Source organism: Elaeis guineensis, chromosome 2 (genome assembly GCF_000442705.2).
Source record: "Elaeis guineensis isolate ETL-2024a chromosome 2, EG11, whole genome shotgun sequence".
NCBI lineage: Eukaryota > Viridiplantae > Streptophyta > Magnoliopsida > Arecales > Arecaceae > Elaeis > Elaeis guineensis.
The window spans coordinates 86,343,969-86,363,379 of record NC_025994.2 but is presented as its reverse complement, the minus strand read 5'-3'; the positions used below and the strand labels follow the sequence as shown (position 1 = coordinate 86,363,379).

At 34.1% G+C, this 19,411-nt stretch overlaps 1 long non-coding RNA gene and 1 other non-coding gene across 2 annotated transcripts; both read right to left on the bottom strand.

Annotated features, from left to right (window-relative positions):
* Positions 1–11,925: 11,925 nt before the first annotated feature.
* Positions 11,926–15,476, bottom strand: LOC105056474 (uncharacterized). Its single transcript, XR_012138629.1, has 2 exons — positions 13,273–15,476; positions 11,926–12,165 (listed from the first exon to the last, which is right to left on the bottom strand). It is a non-coding gene; the product is annotated as an uncharacterized lncRNA (long non-coding RNA).
* On the bottom strand, positions 14,347–14,477 carry LOC114913062 (small nucleolar RNA snoR83). Its single transcript, XR_003799088.2, has one exon. It is a non-coding gene; the product is annotated as a small nucleolar RNA snoR83 (small nucleolar RNA).
* Positions 15,477–19,411: the final 3,935 nt, after the last annotated feature.

The following is a 19,411-nucleotide window of genomic DNA, read 5'->3' as shown; positions in this document are numbered from 1 at the left end:
AGAGGTTGTACTTGTGCAGAGCTCTCATTGCCTACATGGATGCCCACATTAATGGCATTATTGCCAGAGATTTTATTTTGGATAATAGGTAGACATATTTTTTTAATATAGTTCTTTATCAAAATAGAATAATATAATATACTTAAGTTTATAATTGGATTATTAAATCATATTAAATAAAAATAAAATCAATACAAAATTAATGAAATTATTTATAATAATTTGTTTAATATATACTAATATTTATTTAATACATGATTATTAAATAAAAATTTATTAGTACCATGTTACAATGGTAGCTTTGATAGGTTACAAATTAGGCTTGATTTATCCCTATTGTGATAAGAAATATAATAACCATAGTTAGAAATGAATAGGGAAGCTAAAAGATTTCTATTTCAGCTTGGATTTAGGATTATCCAATTATCAAGATTCCTATTTTTTTACGAAGTCTTGTTTGAGAGCAAATAGAAGCAAGTAAAGAAGGAAATCACAATATATCAGCAACAAATCAGCAATAAATCAACAGCAATCATGACAAGAATTACTAAAATTACAAACTAGCTCTAGTTGTTAAGATTTTTCTTTATTTTCTTATTAATCCTAGCTATCTTAAAACGTAGAAGGCCGTAAATAAGCTGGACCAGCTACCCCTATGGGGGGAAGAAATGAATTGATTGCTATTTTCGTCTTGCTCCTCTCAAATGCCAGCATTAATAGTATTATTTTGGAGGCCTTCTCATCCTCGAATTTGAGAAATTCATGTTCGGAGAGTATAAATCTTAATAATTTGGTATTAGAGCCTTACAACGATCTACTCTTCTTGCTGAATTTTTCTGCGATTTTCATGGTGACTTCTATGACATCCGAATCCATGATGAAGAAGAACGATGTCGAAGCTGAAAGCACTCAAACGCCATTGATTGAACTATCTCTCCAAAAAATCTTATCCTCCATCGATGTCTTGGCGCGGTAATTGAAGAAAGTTGAAAATAATCAAAGATTTTTCTAGTATGACTATCCAATGCTCGATAGTGTCACACAAACAATATCTTCGGCTTCGATGCGGCATTCTTTAACCAGATCCCTCACCAATGTACGGTTAGCAGCGAGCTTTTCCTCTTCTACCTCTCCAAAGCCGTGTGAACCTTTACCACTTCTTAATTAGTTGAGAAAAGTAGAAAGAAGGGCTCTGCTTTCACGATGATGAAAAGTGAAGATCGGGGCACAAATATAAAACTCAATTGTTCTTGGTGATGTCCGACGATGAGCAATGTGATGCCGATATTGATGGTGATGAAGCTTTGATGAAGAGCCACAAGAAAAAGATGAGAAGGCATTACCTGAAGATTTTGAAGAGCCCATAATTTCCCTCCATGCCTTTTTTAGGGTTGTAAAGAAGTCCCAAGCGATGCGCTTTTTAGCAAACATAAGAAAATGACAATTTTAGTATTGCTCGACATCGGATGCATACTTTATTAGCTTGACATCGCAAAAAAATTGAAGTTAAAGATGGAGCCGATCTTTTGCTTTAAAGTGATAGTCGGCAACGATCAAAAAATGAAGTGCACCAGAAAGTGCCTCTTAACATACAAGATGGTGCTTCATAAAAGATGTGGTGCTTGGTTGGCTTCACGATGTAGTGAGGATGTCCATCGGAGCTTCATAAAGATGACAATGATCTTTGAAAATGATGATCGACAAGTCATAATTAAAGCAGAAGAGTCCATCGAGATAGAGCCAGTCATACTCCAATAATTCATAAAGCTCGCATTGACTTCTCTAGCTTTTATGTTACTGTCTACTGAACCTTTGGAGACCTCCACAACACCAAATTGCTGCTGTTGGACAGCAGCATAGCTGACCATCAAAGGATTGTTCTAGCAGCCAAGAGGAAGGTTCGCTAGCCATGAGGTGTTAGATCGAGGGGCAGACCAGCAGCAAACTTTAAAAAAAATCGTGGATCTGATGCAGCAACTGAAACTAGTCAACTATCAATTGTTGTCAGCTGATCTCCTGCAGTCATTTTCAGCACCAAATAGGATCTAAAACTAGCATGGTATCAGCCTAAAAACAACCCAAGTTGCTGCTGACTTGATGCAACATTAAGTTGGCCATAATACCAGCATGAAACTAGACCAAAAAGGCCACAAAACAGCTGTTCAAAGCTGAAAGTGACGCTATAGCAGCTCTTTGTCAATCATAACATAACCACTTGTAGAATCCACCAATAACATGACTTTTTTGATACTGATAGTAGCTAAAATAGTATCAGATAAGGAGGTACAGTTGCTGAAACTACTCTTATCTGAATTCTCTAACATATTTCAGGAACCTAAGAGCCTTCCATTAGTGCACGATCGAGCATGTTCATCGGATTCCGATCATCCCAAGAGCTCCATCAGTTAATGTTCACCCTTATCAGTATTTGCATGTTAAAAAATAAGAAATAGAGAAGCAAATGATGAAAATGCTTTAAGTTGGCATTACTGGCCCCTCAAAAACTCTTACTCTTTTCTTGTTCTGCTAGTAAAGAAAAAAGAGGCTCTTGGAGATTTTGCATCGATCATCACAAGCTCAACAATATTATAGTAAAGGATAAATGTCCAATATGATTATTAATGAGCTATTGGATGAGTTGACAGAGCCTGCTACTTCTCCAAAATGGATCTATGTGTCGACTATCATCAAATCAGTGTACATCCTGCAGATATGGAGAAATTGGTTTCAAAACACATGATGAACACTATGAGTTCCTTGTGATGCCCTTCGGCCTCACATATCATGTGAGACATATATTTAAAATTCTTAGAGATCATAAACTTTATATAAAGGAGAGAAAGTACTCTTTTGGTACTAGCTAAGGGTGTTGAAACCGATCCAGAGAAGATAAAAGTGATGATCGAGTGGTCTGTCCCCACAACAATGAAAGCTCTACGAAGATTTTTGATCTAACAGGCTACTAACGGCAGTTCATGAAGATTTTTTGATCTAACAGGCTACTAATGGAGTTCATGCATGGATATGGGCATATTGCTGCTCTATTTATTGTCTTATTTAAGAATGATTTCTATTGGACAGATGAGGCTACGCAGACATTCCAAAATTGAAGGAAGCTATGACTTCTACACCAGTACTTGTCTTGTCTAAATTTGATTTACAGTCTGAGGTGGAGACTGACGCTTCGAGCATAGGTATAGGTGTAGTGCTTATGCAGACTGGCCATCCCATCACTTCTTCTACTAAGAGCTGAAGGGGCCGGTGCAAGCTCTCTCTATCTATGAAAGAGAGCTACTAGCCTTAGTGACTGCAGATCATACTTACTTGGAAAGAAATTCATCATCAGAATGGACCATCATCCTTAAAATATATTTTGGAGTAAAGGATAGCTACACCGGTGTAACATAAATGGCTCTCTAAGCTTCAGAGATATAACTATGAAATAGTCTACAAAAAAGGCTCAGAGAATTCAGCTGCAGATGCCCTTTCATAAATTTTCTCTGATGAAGATTTGCTAATTATATCTTTTCTTATTTTTTCCCTTCTTAATGGTATTGAAGGGGATTATGAAGAAAATCCACATATCAGGAAGGTGAGATAGAAGATGAGCGTCGACCCATCTGCTATGAGAAACTATGCTAGGCGGCCATCCTCTATATACTATAAGATGGATACTGCTTAGAACTATCTCGCCTTATCATGATCGCATCATCTACTACTTTCATTGTGATCTACAGCAGGTCATGGAGGCAATTTGAAGACCTTCAAGCAAATCAAAAGGATTTTTATTGGCCAAAGATATGGAAGGATGTGACCCAGTTCGTGGCAAGATATGAAGTATGCCAGAAGATGAAGTATGAAGCCACCAAACTGGCTAGCCTACTTCAACCCCTTCCTATTCCAAATTAGGTTTAGGAGGATATTCCTATGGACTTCATCAGGGGCTGCCCAAAAATGGAGGAAAGACCACCATCATAGTGGTGGTGGATCAGCTAACAAAAATATACATTTAATTGCTCTCGGATATCCCTATATTGCAAAACAAATAGCTGAAGATTATGTGGAGCATGTAGAGAGATAGACTATTTCTCTCTTTTTTTGGTAGAAATTTTTTTCTCTACAATAAATTAAGTTCAAAATATCTATGGTGCCCACCTACAAACTAATGGCCCATCAAAAGTTTTGAATAGAAGCTTAGAGACATATCTCATGCTGCTGGCGATGAGCCAAAATCGTGGGTAAAATTTCTATCTTAGGCAGACGTCCTACAATACTTCTTACTACTCTACCATTGACATGACACCATTTGAAGCATTATATGGTGGGCCACCACCTACCATACCTTTCTACATCAAAGGGTTTATGGGAGATGAGATGTGGATGCTGAGTTAATTGAAAAAAATGAGCACTTAAAGACTTTAAAGCAATACTTAGCTGCTGCCCAAAACCATATGAAGTAGTATTATAATCGGCGGCATAAGGAGAGGGAGTTCCTTGTCGGTGATATGTATTTCTTTGACTGTCGAGATATCAAAAATTTCTATCAAGAGTTCTTACTCCAAGCTGTCTCCTGCTTTCCATATATATGGTCCCTTTAAGGTAATAGAAAAGATCTAACATGCGGCTTATAGATTGAACTTCTTTCTGGAGCTCGTATTCATGATATTTTTATATTTTCAAATTAAGCCTTTCTGTGGTGAACCTCCTACCACTTCTGTTTTACCTCCTGAATTAGTTAAAGATCGGCCACATATTCAAATGGAAGTGTTAGATCATTGTCGCTACCATGTCGATGGTCGTCCGAATGGAGATTTTTATTTATTGGAACAATGGCACAAGAGAAAAAGCAACTTGGGAGGACCATGATGACCTCACCTTTCCTACATTGCATCTTGGGGATAAAATGTCTCGAAGAGGCATGGAGTTGTTACAATGGCACTTTGACCGGCTACAAATTAGACTTGATTCAGTCCTATTGTGATAAGAATGTAATAACCATAGTTGAAACAAATAGGATGGCTAAAAGATTTCTATTTCAACCTGGATTTAACATTGTCCAATTATCAAGATTTCTATTATGTTAAAAGTTTTATTTGGAAGCAAATCAAAAGCAAATAAAAAAGATAATTACAATATATCAGCAATAAATCAGCAGCAACCGTACCAATAATTACTGAAGTTACAAACCAACCCTAGCTGTTAGGATTTTTTTTATTTTTTTATTAATCCTAGCTATCTTAGAAGTATAGAAGGCTATAAATAAGCCTGACCACCCTTAAGAGGAGAAAAAGAAAGAAACTGATTGGTATTTTTTTTTTTTTTAATTTTCAGCATTAATAATATTACTTTCGAAGGCTTTAATCTTCGAATTTGAGAGACTCTTGTTAGGAAAGTATAAATTTTAATATACTACTAAATTAATACAAAAACAAATGATATTATTAATAACTATATTTTTATAATATATATTGATATTAATTTATAACATTTTTTGTTAACATTGTATATTTTTTCTTACCTTACTTTTTCCCTTTTCTTCTTTTTTTTTCTTGTTATCTTGTCCTTGGGTTCTTCTTTATTTCCATTTTTTTCTTCTTTTTTTCTCTTTCTCCCTTCTTTCTTTTAATTCCTTTTCTTCTTCCTTCCTTTCTTTCAATTCTTTTCTTCTTCTTCTTCTTCTTTCCTTTTCCTTTTTCTCTTTATTCATTTTCCTTGCCTTTTTTTTCTTTTTTCTTTATTTCCTTGCAAGGATAGGATGGCCGCCATTCTACCAAAACTTCAAACTTTAATCATACTATCATCACTACAAAAAAATATTTAAAAAAAAAGATATTACATCTATTATATTCCGATCTATTTCTATTATCTATTTTATTATATCTAATATATATTGCTAGTTATTTTTGGTAAGTCACTCTCTTTCTAAATCATTTTGTTCTATATTTTATGAATCACAAATTATGGTAATAGCTTTTTTTCCTTTGCGTTTTCTTTACTTCTCTTTCTTTCCTTTTTTTCCTTACTTTTTTTTGTTTCTTTTTCTTATTTTCTCTTTATTCTTTCTCTTTCCGTCTTCTTTCCTTTCTTTCATTTTTTTTTCTTTCTTTCCTTTATCCATTTTCCTTTCTTTCTTTCGATTCTTTTTCTTCTTCTTTCCTTTTCATTTTTCATTTTATTCATTTTTCTTCCTTTTTTTTCTTATTTTCTCGCAAGGATAGGATGGCCACCATTCCACCAAAACTTCAAATTTTAATCATACTATTAACATAAAAAATTATTTTAAAAAAATTAAGATATTACATCTATTATATTCTATTCTATGTTTGTAATCTATTTTATTATATCTATTCTATATTGCAAGTTATTTTTGGTAAGTCACCCTCTTTCTAAAATCATTTTGTTCCATATTTTATGAATCACAAATTATGATAATAGCTTTTTTCCTTTATATTTTTTTTACTTTTCTTTCTTTCCTTTTTTTTTCTTCTCGCTCTTTTTTTTGTTTTTTTCTCTTATTTTCTCTTTCTTCTTTCTATTTCCTTTCTTATTTTTTCCTATCATTGTTTTCCTCTTTCTTTTTTTCTTTTTTTTTTTCTTTCCTTTTCCTACTCTAACCACGTCTCAAATCCTATTTTCTTATGGAAACAAGACTAGATGGCCAAAACACTGCTAATCATGTCAGAATTTAAAATCTTTACTTTTTTCTTTCTCTAACTATTTTCAAAAGATAATATAGAATAGGTAGAAATAAAAAAAAATATTAGATATAAGATCTCAGTTATTATTTTCTAAAATAATTTTTTTATATAGTAATATGATCAAGCTGTAAGTTCTGGTAGGATGGAGGGCGTCTCACCTGTTCCATCTCATTCTTACGAGCAAATGGGATCTAGATAAGATCAGAACTCTGAAACCATCTATACAGGAAAAGCAAAAAAGAAAGGAAGAGGAAGAAAAAGGAAAGAAAAAAAAAAAAAGAAGGGAAAAGGATGAAAGGAAGGAAATAAGAAAGAAAAAAAAATAGTGAAGAAATAGGTAACAAAGAAAGAAGCAAAGGAAGGGATATGGAAAAAAAAAGAATATGAAAAGAAAAAAAAAGAAAGATAAGAAAATAGGGAAGGGAAGAAATTAGGACCACAAATTGCTGATCGGGCAAGTTATATGCTGGTGAATTTTGTAAAGTCACCATCTTTCGAAAATTGCTGCATTCCATATTTTGTGGATCACAAATTACATTCCGTCTTAGGAGTAGTCTCACCATTATATATACTTTTATCCATTGGAAGCGAGCATTAACGTAAAGAATCCAAAGAGAGAGGACCAAAAGTAGCAGCTACAAACTGCACCATGTCTCATACTAGAATGGCTGTCTTTCTCATACTGTGCATGGTAGTATCGGTTGCAACAGGTATGATACTTCTCTTCTTCCAAACGGTAATCTTCACAACCTAAAACCATTTTTGTTCTGTTTGTTTCGAGCACATAAAGTAAGATGCATCTGTTCTCTTACTCAACTTTTTTTTTTTCCCCTTCCACTGGGTTTTTTTTTTTTCATTCTTTGTATTATCCTTTCATGCATACTTTACGTGAAACTTTTGCATATTGATGCAGCCTATTCTGTGGCTCCGAACAGACTTGGATGCTGCACGGATAATCACACCCCTAATTGCCAGGATAGTGAATGCAATAGCAGGTGTTTGAGTGGCTGCTCAAACCAGAAAGGAGGCTTTTGCAAGATTATCAACCGATTACATTATTGTCATTGTAAATGCTGATGTGGCGGCGCAATCCAGCTCTCAATAATGAATGGCTCTGGGGCAACCATCTAATCACAGAGCTTCCTTTTGTTTATGAATTTGCGAACTTTGTACCCAAGTTTAATAGCCTCTCAAAGTTGATTTAGATAAATAAGATCAAATGGATGCTCCAGTTTAGTACTGTCCATCGAGAGACGGATACCAATAGTCTGGATTTTGTCTTGCAAAATTACCTTCAATTCTGGAAGTAATTTCTATGCACAATTTGTCACAAGTTATTATTCCTATTAATCTACTTGAAGCTTTTAAGAAGGGTAGGGCAACTGGCACGTCCGTTGAAGAGCGAGGGCTTGGCACGTTGCTTCAAGAACGAGGATTAAGTGACCACTTTGGTGTTAAAAGTGATTAATGTGGCGGGGGATACGAGAATCGGACTCAGATGCGTGTTGAAGTATCCGATTTGCCGAGAGGAAAAAAAAAATGAGATGCAGAAGTATGGAGGACAAAATATAATATTAACTAAGTTATATATTTATATATTTATATGTCATTTGTTTAAATATCAAAAAGCATAAGGTTTTTAATGTGCATGTTTCTCATCCAAATTTTCAATTAAAATAATATTTTATATAATTATTTTAATGCCTACGTCATCGACCAATTTCCGGAAAATAACAAATACTATCTTATATCAAAGTGGAGGATCAAAAGAGCTGTTGGAGTCCCTGCAAGACATCATAATGCCGAAGCGTTGGACAAATATCATATCTGATACAGCATAAAGCGGTTCTTTCTTTTTCTTTTTTGGTGGGTAACTTGGGATAAGTTAGAGATTGTCGTGAAACAGGGAGGGCTGAACTACACTGTGGAAGGGGATTTATCAGACCCTTATAGATGATTATTGCTACGTAAACCTTGCCATGCCAAAACAGTTTAACTTGAGCAATGTGGGATCAAGAGGGGAGGCAAATTTCACAAATTCTAGGTTATCTTTATAATTATAATTATTTAATTATTTTTTATTCTTATCATGTCCTTCCAAATAAATCTTCAGCTTTCCTAAATTTATCGATTACGAATGAATGATGACCTTGTCTTAACATCTAGAAATATTCTCTTAATTATCTTAAATAATTTAATTTTTACTTCAACATCCGACATTAAAATTAGGATTACATTGAAACCTAAAAATTAAAAAATCAAAAATATATTAAAATTTAAAAATAATAAAATTTATTAATAAATAATAGAAATTAAAAATTAAGTGTGACTTACTTGAAATTAAGATAATATCTACCGTATGGAGTGGTCAATGCTCTATGGAGTTGCAAATCCCAACGAGTGTCAATTATCTCTAAATCCTATCATATCTCTTCTTAATATTATTAAAATTTTTGCGAATTTATTCTTTTGCTCTATCTATTGCTTCATAAATATAACCCATAGCCGGTTTTGTATCTCCATCAACAAATCTTAACACTTTTACTAAATGAAGGACATACTTCAAACAATATCTTGTCGCTTTCTAAAATATGTTATCACTCAATATAATTTTTTAAACTTTACTAGCTTCAAATTTATATGCATAAGTGCTTCTTGGCCATTCTTCTAAAGCAAACATAGATCTTAAAGCAATCTTCCTATCTAATATGCTTTTCAAAGTGAGATAAGACATGGCAAATTTAGTAACCATCGGTCTTATTAATTTTTTATTTTTAAAATATTTCTTAAATAAATTAAGAACCCAAGTATGACGGTAAATATAAACTACAATTCGTCTTGCCTTGCCAAGTCTATTAAAAAAATTAGAATGTTTCTAATATCACTAAATATTAAATTTAAATAATGGGTTGCACATGGAAACCAATAAAGATGCTTTCAATTTTTTTCTAAGAGTCTACTCGTATTAATATAAGTAGAGGCACTATCTATCACCACTTGAACTACATTTTCCTCTCCAATCTTCTCTACTAAGCAATCCAGCAATTCAAACAACTTATTTAAATTCTTACTAACACCAGAGGTATCCAATGATTTGAGAAACACATTCCTACTTAGACAATTCACAAAAAAATTGGTAATAGACTCACTTTTTCCATCAGTCCAACCATTAGACATGATTGAATATCTTCTTTTTTCTCCCTCATCTTTATATTTCATCAAACTTTTATTAACACTTTCAACCTCTTCCTTTAAGAAAGTAACTCAAGCTTCATGATAAGAGAAGAGTTTTAATCCCCTCCTATACTCACCAATAGATTTTATCATTGGAGCAAATAAAGGATTTTTGATCAAATTGAAGGTCAATGCGTGTCCATATAAAAATCTACAAATATCCCTAACCACTGGTTCCTTTTTTTTTTTACCATTTCATTCATTGTCCGCTGTTTAGGTACATTCCCCCCTCCCCTTCATCACCAATGAATTTATAGTGCCCTTTCTTATTTTTGCAATTGGCTCATTTACTTCAAAATACTCAACAGTATCACTAAAATTTTCTCAAATTTTTTTTCCAATAATTTATTTTAAAAAAATTGAATCTCTTCGAAAATTTGAGCACAAGGAGAAATATTATTACTTGTACCCATAAGATGATTTTTCATTCTATTAGTCCCTCCTCAAAAACTCTTCTTATAATAATTGCATATAAGATGTAATTAATTTCCGTCGCCTTCTTCACCATCATCAAATTTTTTGTAATGATCCCAAATTGGATTCACAACTTTTGTTTTTCTCCTAGGTGGCATTATTTAAACAAAAGAAGAGTATATTCATACTGTGAAGTGTGTAACAATTGTCAGTCAATACCTCAAAAAAATAAGAATTGTTAAAAAAAAGAAATAAAAAAAATTCAAATGAAAAAATAGAGATTCAAACAATATGATTAAGTGGTTAGTGCTTCGGCCTTTATCATTTAACACTCCACAATCCATTTGTCTCTCTCACTAAAAGTGAGAGAAGTCGATGAAACAAGAACTTTGAAGCTTTCTCAAAAGGAAAAAAAGAGAGAGAGAGTGTGTGCGATGGTGAAGGAAACAAGATACTAGATGCCCTATGTTATGGACCGACCAAAATAGACAATATCCCATATGAGCGAGCATGAAGAATCGATCCATCCCATCCACTCGAGCCACAAGCTCTTAGCCGCAATATTAGCACCCATCATAGAATCTTCCTCTTGCCCATGCACACAGTTTTCGTTAATTGAGAGGCTATTATTGTAAAAAAATGACACCGTTAGTCTCACATCTTTTGAATTAAGAGAGACTCTAGCTTATATGGTATCGAAATTTTTTTTTTCCAATAAAATATTTTTTTTTAAAATACAAAATAAAATATTAAAAAAAAAGTAAAATAAAGAGACCTTTTTTTCATAACACAATTGAAGCATACAATACTTTGCATGGGCAAGCACAGAGAACCAACCCATGAAAGATGCACCTGTTCTCTTTCTCAACCTTTTTTTATTTTTAATTCCACCCAAAAAAATATTTTCTAATTCTTTGTATTATCCCTTCATGCATAGCTCTGGATCTGCACGGATAATCATACCCATATTTTTTTACTTTTATTTTTTGGGTAAAATCAGATATTGTATGCAATGGCAAGTGTTTGAGCGGCTGCTCAAACCACAAGGGAGGCGCTTGCAAGAAGATCAACGAATTAAATTATTGTCATTGATGTGGCAGCTCAATGAAGCTCTCAATAATGAATGGCTCTGGATAAAATGGGACAATTATCCAATCACAATAGACTTGGTGCACATCTTAGAGCTTCCTTTTGTTTATAAATTTGTGAACTTTGCACACCAGTTTGATAGCCTCTCAAAGTTGTGAATGCTCAAGTTTAGCATCGTCCCTCAAGAGACACACACCAATAGTCTAGATTTTGACTTGCAAAATTACCTTTAATCCTGGAAGTAATTTATGTGCATAATTATTTGTCACAAGTTATAACCATGCATCTACTTGAAGCTGTTAAGAAGGGTAGGGTAACTGGTGTTAAAAGTTAGCACGTTGCAAGGATTAAGTGACCAATTTGGTGTTAAAAGTAATTAATGAGGCGGGTGAATACCGCAATTGGCCTCAAGATGCGTATTAAAGTATCCGATTTGGTGAGAGGGAAAAAAAAAAAAAAAAAGAGATGCAGAAATATGGAACACAAAATATAATATTAACTAAATTATATATTTAAATATCAAAAAGCATAAGGGCTTGTGATGTACATGTTTATCATCCAAACTTCCCAATTAATTGAAACAATATAAGAAAATAATATTTCGCAAAATTATTTTAACACCTACATCATTGACCAATCTACGGAAAATAACAAATAATATCTTATAATGTCAAAGCGGAGGATCAAAATAGTTGTTGAAAGAGTCCTGCTCTCCAGCAGTCTTGAAATCCTGCAAGACATCACAATGTCTAAGTGTTCGAGACAAATATCATATCTGATACAGCATTTGGGAGTTACATACAAGTGTCCAGATAACATGCATACCCAGAGAGAGGGAGGTGGAGGGGAAAGGAATAAAGCCGATTTTTCTTTTATTTCTTTCTTTATTTTCTTTGGTAGGTAATTTGTGGATAAGTTAGAGATTCTCATGAAACAGGAAGGGCTTGAACTACAGTGTGGAAGGAGATTTATCAGACCATGATAGATGATGATTGCAGTGTGAACCTTGCTATGCGAAAACATGTTTAACTTGGATTGTGAACAATGTGGGATCAAATTCGGGTTAGAAGAGGGGAGGCAAATTTCTCAAATTCGACGGTAAAGATACCTATGTGTACCACCAGAGTTTCGAGAAATTCTAAAGCAGCTACAATATTTAGATGATTCCCAATGCCAAGTTTAAAACACAAGGGTAGACCAAATAGAATGATGAGTAAGGTCTAGAGGATACATATAGCTAGAAAATTGTATGTACATCTAGCACATAGGCTTCTTCCTTCCAGCAACAAGTCTGGTGTGTGTAAACAAGGAAATGGCTAGCCTTGCCTTGTTTAGTCCTGATACATAATATCAAGATTTAGTAACATAGGATTCATTAGATGTCTCTAGCTAAGATAGCATAGATTACAAGCACTGGGCAGCTTTGGCTTGATCTTGACATTTGACATGTCCCATGCACAGACATAAACAACCACTGATGATAGAAAAATGAGAGACAGAACTTGGTTATATACAACCGAATTAGAGTGACTGGACTTCCAACATATCCATGCTAAAGATGGTCCTAAATTGAAGGGATATACACCTTTGAAAATGATAAGCAGCCTATGAAATGCCCTACAAACCAAAGATTTTTATTTTGGAAGCCTCCTGCCTATGCATAGAGTATGCCTCAAAATAAATACCATGTTGAAGTATATGATTTCCATATAAATTAAAAAAACTAGGTTGCTGCTTTTGATCCAAGCATGTCAAAAAAAAAAAAAAAGTATGAACAAAGAATTAACTGGTTTTAATGTTTCCAGCCCACAAATTAAATCAAAACATCATTTTGTACCTCAATAAAACTGACAGCTTGGAGACAACTCAATGCCCATAAGAAAGAGATCTCCAGAATATATAATTCTAGGCTTATCAACCATAATAATCTTGGTTTCACGAATGAGGTACAGAGAAGTGAAACGGATGTCAGCACTTAACAATCTAGCTTTTGCTTGTTTATAAAAGGACACCAAATTTGAAGGACCTAAAATATTGTCAAAGGAAAAAAAAAAAAAAAAAGCAAAAACCATAAATCAAATGTTAGATTATAAAAAGTCATAACAACTGGTGCCAATCACATCTAACAAGGGTTTTTTTTCCTAAAATATTCTAAAATCAACAAGTTTATGACTTCAAAATAATCTATATGAATGCTATCAAGATAAAAAAAAACTGTTGGCTGAGCAATTAAGTGAATTTTTGAGATCTTAAAAACAACAAGCTTCACCCCGAAAAAGACTTACAACATTGCAATCAAATCCTTCTTGCAATGTAGATTATGCAAAAGGAAAAGAGAAAACTCACTGGCAGGAAAAATACAATTACCCATGGAGCAAAAACTGATTATGGCATTTGATCTGATAAAAACAAGTCAAATAGATAACATGGGGAAAAGCAAGAACTGGAAAAACCTGCAAGAGCAAAACTGAAAGCACAATCTTTACACAAAGAAAAGACCACGACAAGAACACCAGCGAATGAATTTTACATCTAAAGGTAGCTGTCGCAATGAAATAGCATTTGGAATTAAAACATGAAGCACGGCAGGGGAAACAGCAACAATGATAATAATAACAGGAGATAGAGTATCTAATAGAGAAGAAATATCACAGCATCCTCCAAAATTTAAAGCAACACAAAATCAGCATTGAAATCCATCAGCAATGGCAAAAATCAAAGACAAGATTTCCAGGGAACATGACAAAATCGATGGGTGGACACAGATGTTGTTACAGAAACAATAAATAAAATGTTAACACGCAGTCTACCATATGAAAGTGAAGCAACAAATGTAACTAACCAGACTTCCAGCAAAATTTTGTCCCTCAATTTTCTCTTTTTTCACTAAAGAGAAAGAAAAAGATGATGGTAATGTGTGGCAAGCTACTAATGAAACACCTCCATAGCGAACAAGAAAGAAGGTGCTATCAGCGAAACTCCCATCGTCACTTTTGGCCTTCCATGAATCAGAAAAACTACTGGAACAAGTTTATCTGGGATTATGAAGGCCAATTATTAGCTAATTGGAAACAATATGCGAGAGTAGCAGAACCAGTTCAAAAGGATCAGGGAAAGGAGGCCCTTCACTGTTAATGTGATACAGATCTTAGGATTCAGAAACTGGCCATTTTTTATCTATGATATTTGAATGCTAATGTGAAACAAAGCATTCAAATCGGAAACCAAGTAAAGAAGAATCGCAGTGAAAAGAAAAAGGATTATATTTGACTTAGTCGAACGTGTTAAACAAGTGAACCGAAATGGACATTTACTTAAAACCTAGATACATAACAAGTGTATCATAAGCTGGGAAAGCTTCCCATTAAATTTGATACGATCCAAAAATCAAACGAATCTACCACATATATAACACACACAACAACAAAAAAAAAGAATCCCACGACCGAGCTACGAGAAAATACGACTCTACAATTTATATTTGGAAAAAAAAATAAATACTGGACCAAGAGGTCATTTAGGACTACGTTTCGGAATTGCTTGCAAGGAGGAATCAAATAGCAAACCTCGAAAAAATCAGCATTTTAAAAAAGAAAGAGAGAAGGAATAAAAGAAAAAAAAAATTGAAACAGTGATACCAAGATGAAGATGATGTATGGAGAAGTCATAGTAAACGAAACGCCTCCTGGATGGAGAGAAAATCGGGCGGTATGAGATAGAGAAAAATCCCCACCATCGCTTTCGGCCATGTGTGTATCGGATTAACACTAAGAGAGTTTATCCGGGATTGTGAAGGCCCTTCTTTATCCATTAAACGGGAATAAGAGGAGAATAACAAAGCAAATGAATTGGAGAACAAGAGCGAAGAAAGTTGGTGATACAAGGCTATGGAGCCACACCTGCCGAACAGAGAGAGAGAGCGACGGCGACCAGGCCAAACCCTAAATTGGGTGACTGCCTTTAGAGCCGGTGGATGATAATATCCACCGTCTTTTTGCATAAGTTACTCTCTCTCTCTCTCTCACTCGCTCATATTTCTCAGTGGCGTGGAAACAGGGAGGAGTATGTGGTTGGACACAAATGCGGCCCAGTATAAATGGGCTTAGCACACCACTGGCACCCCAGCTCAACATGAGTAGGAGTCGGATCCTATCCTGTTGGATTGAAGAGGATCTAAACACACTTAACATTATATGACTCAACTTTGGTGTGACTCATTTCTTCTATGACACAAGATAATTACATTAGGTCAAGACTCATGAGCTCGAGCCAATCTCCAAACAATATCTGAGAAGTGATCGCAACATTTTCTTTTATTTACAAATTAATCGAACCTTGCAAAGACTGTGATGAGTCATTTTGCCACAATTTGTGAATTCAAAGTGAGATTGAAATGTCCCTTTTTTATATAAATGGTTTCTACGTATGTCTCAACTCCATGATGCCAATTTTTGTACAATTCTTTGGCAAATGAAAAGGTAATACCTAATGATTCGAATGCCGTGATAAGAAATTATGATCTTGCTTGCCACTAAAGTGACTTTCTTGTGACCGTTCAACAAAATTCAACCTTTTTTTTTTTTTTTTGTGACTACTTATCCTTTATGATGGGGAGAAATCTATTCCTTGTTCCCAAAAAAGAGGTAGCACCTCATCCCTCTAAATTTAAACCCATTAGCTTAATTCATAGCTACAAAAAAAATTATCTCTAAGACGCTTGCTAATCGATTGTAGTTTTTTATGGATTCTTTAATCGATCCTGCTCAAGCTGCTTATATTCAAGGTAGGTCGATATTAGATAATATCCTCTATGCTCATAAGGCCCTTTATCATGCAAGGCATCTTGACATAAAAGGAATATTATGTAAGCTTGATTTCAGTAAAGTATTTGATAGGCTTGATCTTAATTATTTTATTTCACTTCTCAAGCATAGAGACTCTCCTAATAGATGGCTTGGCTAACTTGAAAATGTCTTATGTTCTTCCAAAGTTGCTATTTGTGTTAATGGTGAGGTGGGGGATTTGGATCAAGTGCAATCGTGGCATTTGTCAAAGAGACCCTCTATCCCTTTTTATCTTTATTTTACTGTAGGCATCTTAATGAAGATTCTTAATCAGGCTACCTCTTGCAATCTTTTTCATGGTCTTGGTACCTCTTGGATTGAGGGTGAAATTCGTATTCTTCAATTTGCTGATGAAATCCTAATCTTCTCCGAGGCTGATAAAGATTTGATCACAATTTTAAAACTCATCCTCTATTCTTTCAAGCTTATTTCTGGATTATCCATTAATTTCTAAAAAGGCACTATTGCCCTGGTTGGTTCTCTCATAGTCGATGATCTTCATCTTCATATCTCACGGTTGAATTGCACCTTTATTTTCTTGCCTATTACCTATCTTGGTCTCCCTCTTATTCAAAATTAACAAAATCTAATTAGATGCCTTTACTGCTCAAAGTTGAAAGAAGACTTGCTACTTGGATTAGCAAATTTCTTTCTTTTGGTGGGCAGCTAGTTCTGGTGAACTCTGTCTCATCTTCTATTCCTATCTACCATATACCTCTCTTCAAGTTATCCTCATGGCTTATCAAAATAATTGATCGCATCTGTAGATCCTTTCTTTATAAGGAAAAGGATATTACTAATGGATTGTCTCGCAAGGTCTGTTGGAATAAAGTTTGCATCAATAAAGAAGAGGGAGATCTGAGTGTCAAAGACTTGAAATCCTTCAACCAAGCTCTTCTAGCTAAATGGGGTTAGAGGTTACTCAATCATGATCATAGTCTCTGAAAGAAACTTCTGAGGTATATCTACTTCAAAAAAGTTAAATTTTCTACTACTTGGAGGTTATGATGTAGATGTTCTAGTGTGTGAAATGAGGTTATCAAGAGCCCCCTATCCTTCTAGAATTGTCTCAAATTTATGGTTGGAAATGGATTTGATATTTTGTTTTGGAAGGACATTTAAATCTTTTATTCTCCACTTTGTGAGACTCTTCCAAATCTTTATCAAGCTTGCTATTTAAAATTTGAAATGGCAGTCAAATTATACTTCTCTAGATCTAATTCTTAGAACCTTAGAGTAGGCTCTAATCTGTCTCAGGCAGCACACATTGAATTGACCACTCTCCAAGAGGCACTTGAGAGGTTTCAGTTCACCTCCGATTCTGATAGTATCCAATGACAAATTTTATTCTCTAGTTAATTCTCTACCGCTTCACTCTACAATTTTATAAATTTGAGAGGTGCCAAATGAAAGGTTACTAGCTCGCTCTAGAAGATTAATATTCCCTCTAAAGTAAGATGTTGTCTCTGGCTTAGCCTACTTAATAAACTTAATATCAGAGAAATTTTACAAAGAAAATCTAGCCTCTTTATGGGTGGATGTCCCCTCTATGACAACTCAATTGAGTTGGTCTACATCTTTTCATTTTTTGTTCCTTTGTTGTCTCTGTGTAGAATTTACTCTATAACCAGCTGATGGTTACTCATCCTATTGGAAGTTGGAGATATAGCTCTTTTTCCAAAAACTTAGGGCAAGTTGCCTTCATGTTGATTACAGCTATAATTTGATGTTGCTAGAAAGAAAGGAATAACAAAGTATTCCTTCATAAATCTTCTGACCTCACTTAGTGATCATAAACATAATTCATTTTCTTAACAAATAGTCCATGATCTATAAACAACAAGCTCTGCTTGGCCTCTACCTGTTGTGGAACAAAATTAAATACCTTGCTATCACTTCAAATGGTGCTATTGCCATGGTCACTACTTCTGATAAGATTTCTTTAGGTTGTTCAGGACGTTACTTCTTTGGCTCTCTCTTCCTTCTTTATGAATCTTTGGTTGGAGACAGGGATAAAGAAATGACAATATGTGATTCCTATGGGATCCAATTGTTGTTTTATTTTTTGAAACAGATGCTATTCTCTCTGAGTCTTCTCTTTAGTTCTGATCTTTTTATCTATTGGAAGTGGGTGCTTTTGAGCTCTTATATTGAATATTTTTCATGATCTGTTGTGCATTCTCTTTGATTGGAGACAATGATGAAGGTATGGCAATATGGTGATTTCCTGATGATCCAGTTGCTGCTGATGTTTTTTGAGAATGGATACTACTCTTTCTAAGTCTCCTCTTAATTTTTGATCCCTTTGTTTCTTGAAAGTGAGTACTTTTGAGCTTTTGTATCGAGTGTTTATATACTATCTATTGGGCATTCTCTTTTTCATTTTTGGCTTCCTGTATATTTTTACTTCTTTTTGTTATATCCTTTACCACATCCCCGTAATTCTTTTTATCTCTATATTTGAATAAAATTTTAGATGAGTAGTTGGGTTCACCACCGCTCTTCTTTTACTCAAAAAAAAAAAAAAAAAAAGCATCAATGAACAAGCAAGGATGAGCAAGTCCTCCAAGCAAATATGCATATATACAAAGTTTATTGTCATTAAAAAATGAGAATAGAGAACTTTCTCCATCACATTCCCTTGCAAGGCTATCATAGATCTACAATAGCGTCTACCCTAAATAGATTTTTTTAAAAAAACCTTTTATCGTAGAACCAAATGGAATTTTTTGATATTCTGTCTTCAAATTAGGATTCTTCTCCGGAGTACAGGTTTGATTTCTCTAGATTATATATTGGTTTATCTCAATTATCTTCACAATTAAATGAAAGTTGATATGATTCCTTCCTTCTGATCTATTTTATTTCTTTGATATTTTTATTTTAGTGCATTCAATTATTCGGTACACCGAAGAGAGATGAAATTAAAATGGACGAAGATCGATGTATTCCCTTCATTTCAAATCTAACTTATTCTCTTTCGTTCCCACAATTTCTGTTTCTTGCTTCATTTCAATCAATCAGCAAGTAGTGCTCTAAACTATCTAAATTACAGTCTACCTTAAGAGAAACTAAAAATATGTCACCAGAAATACTTAATATGATTCCTTCTGTAGATTGTCTATAAACAAT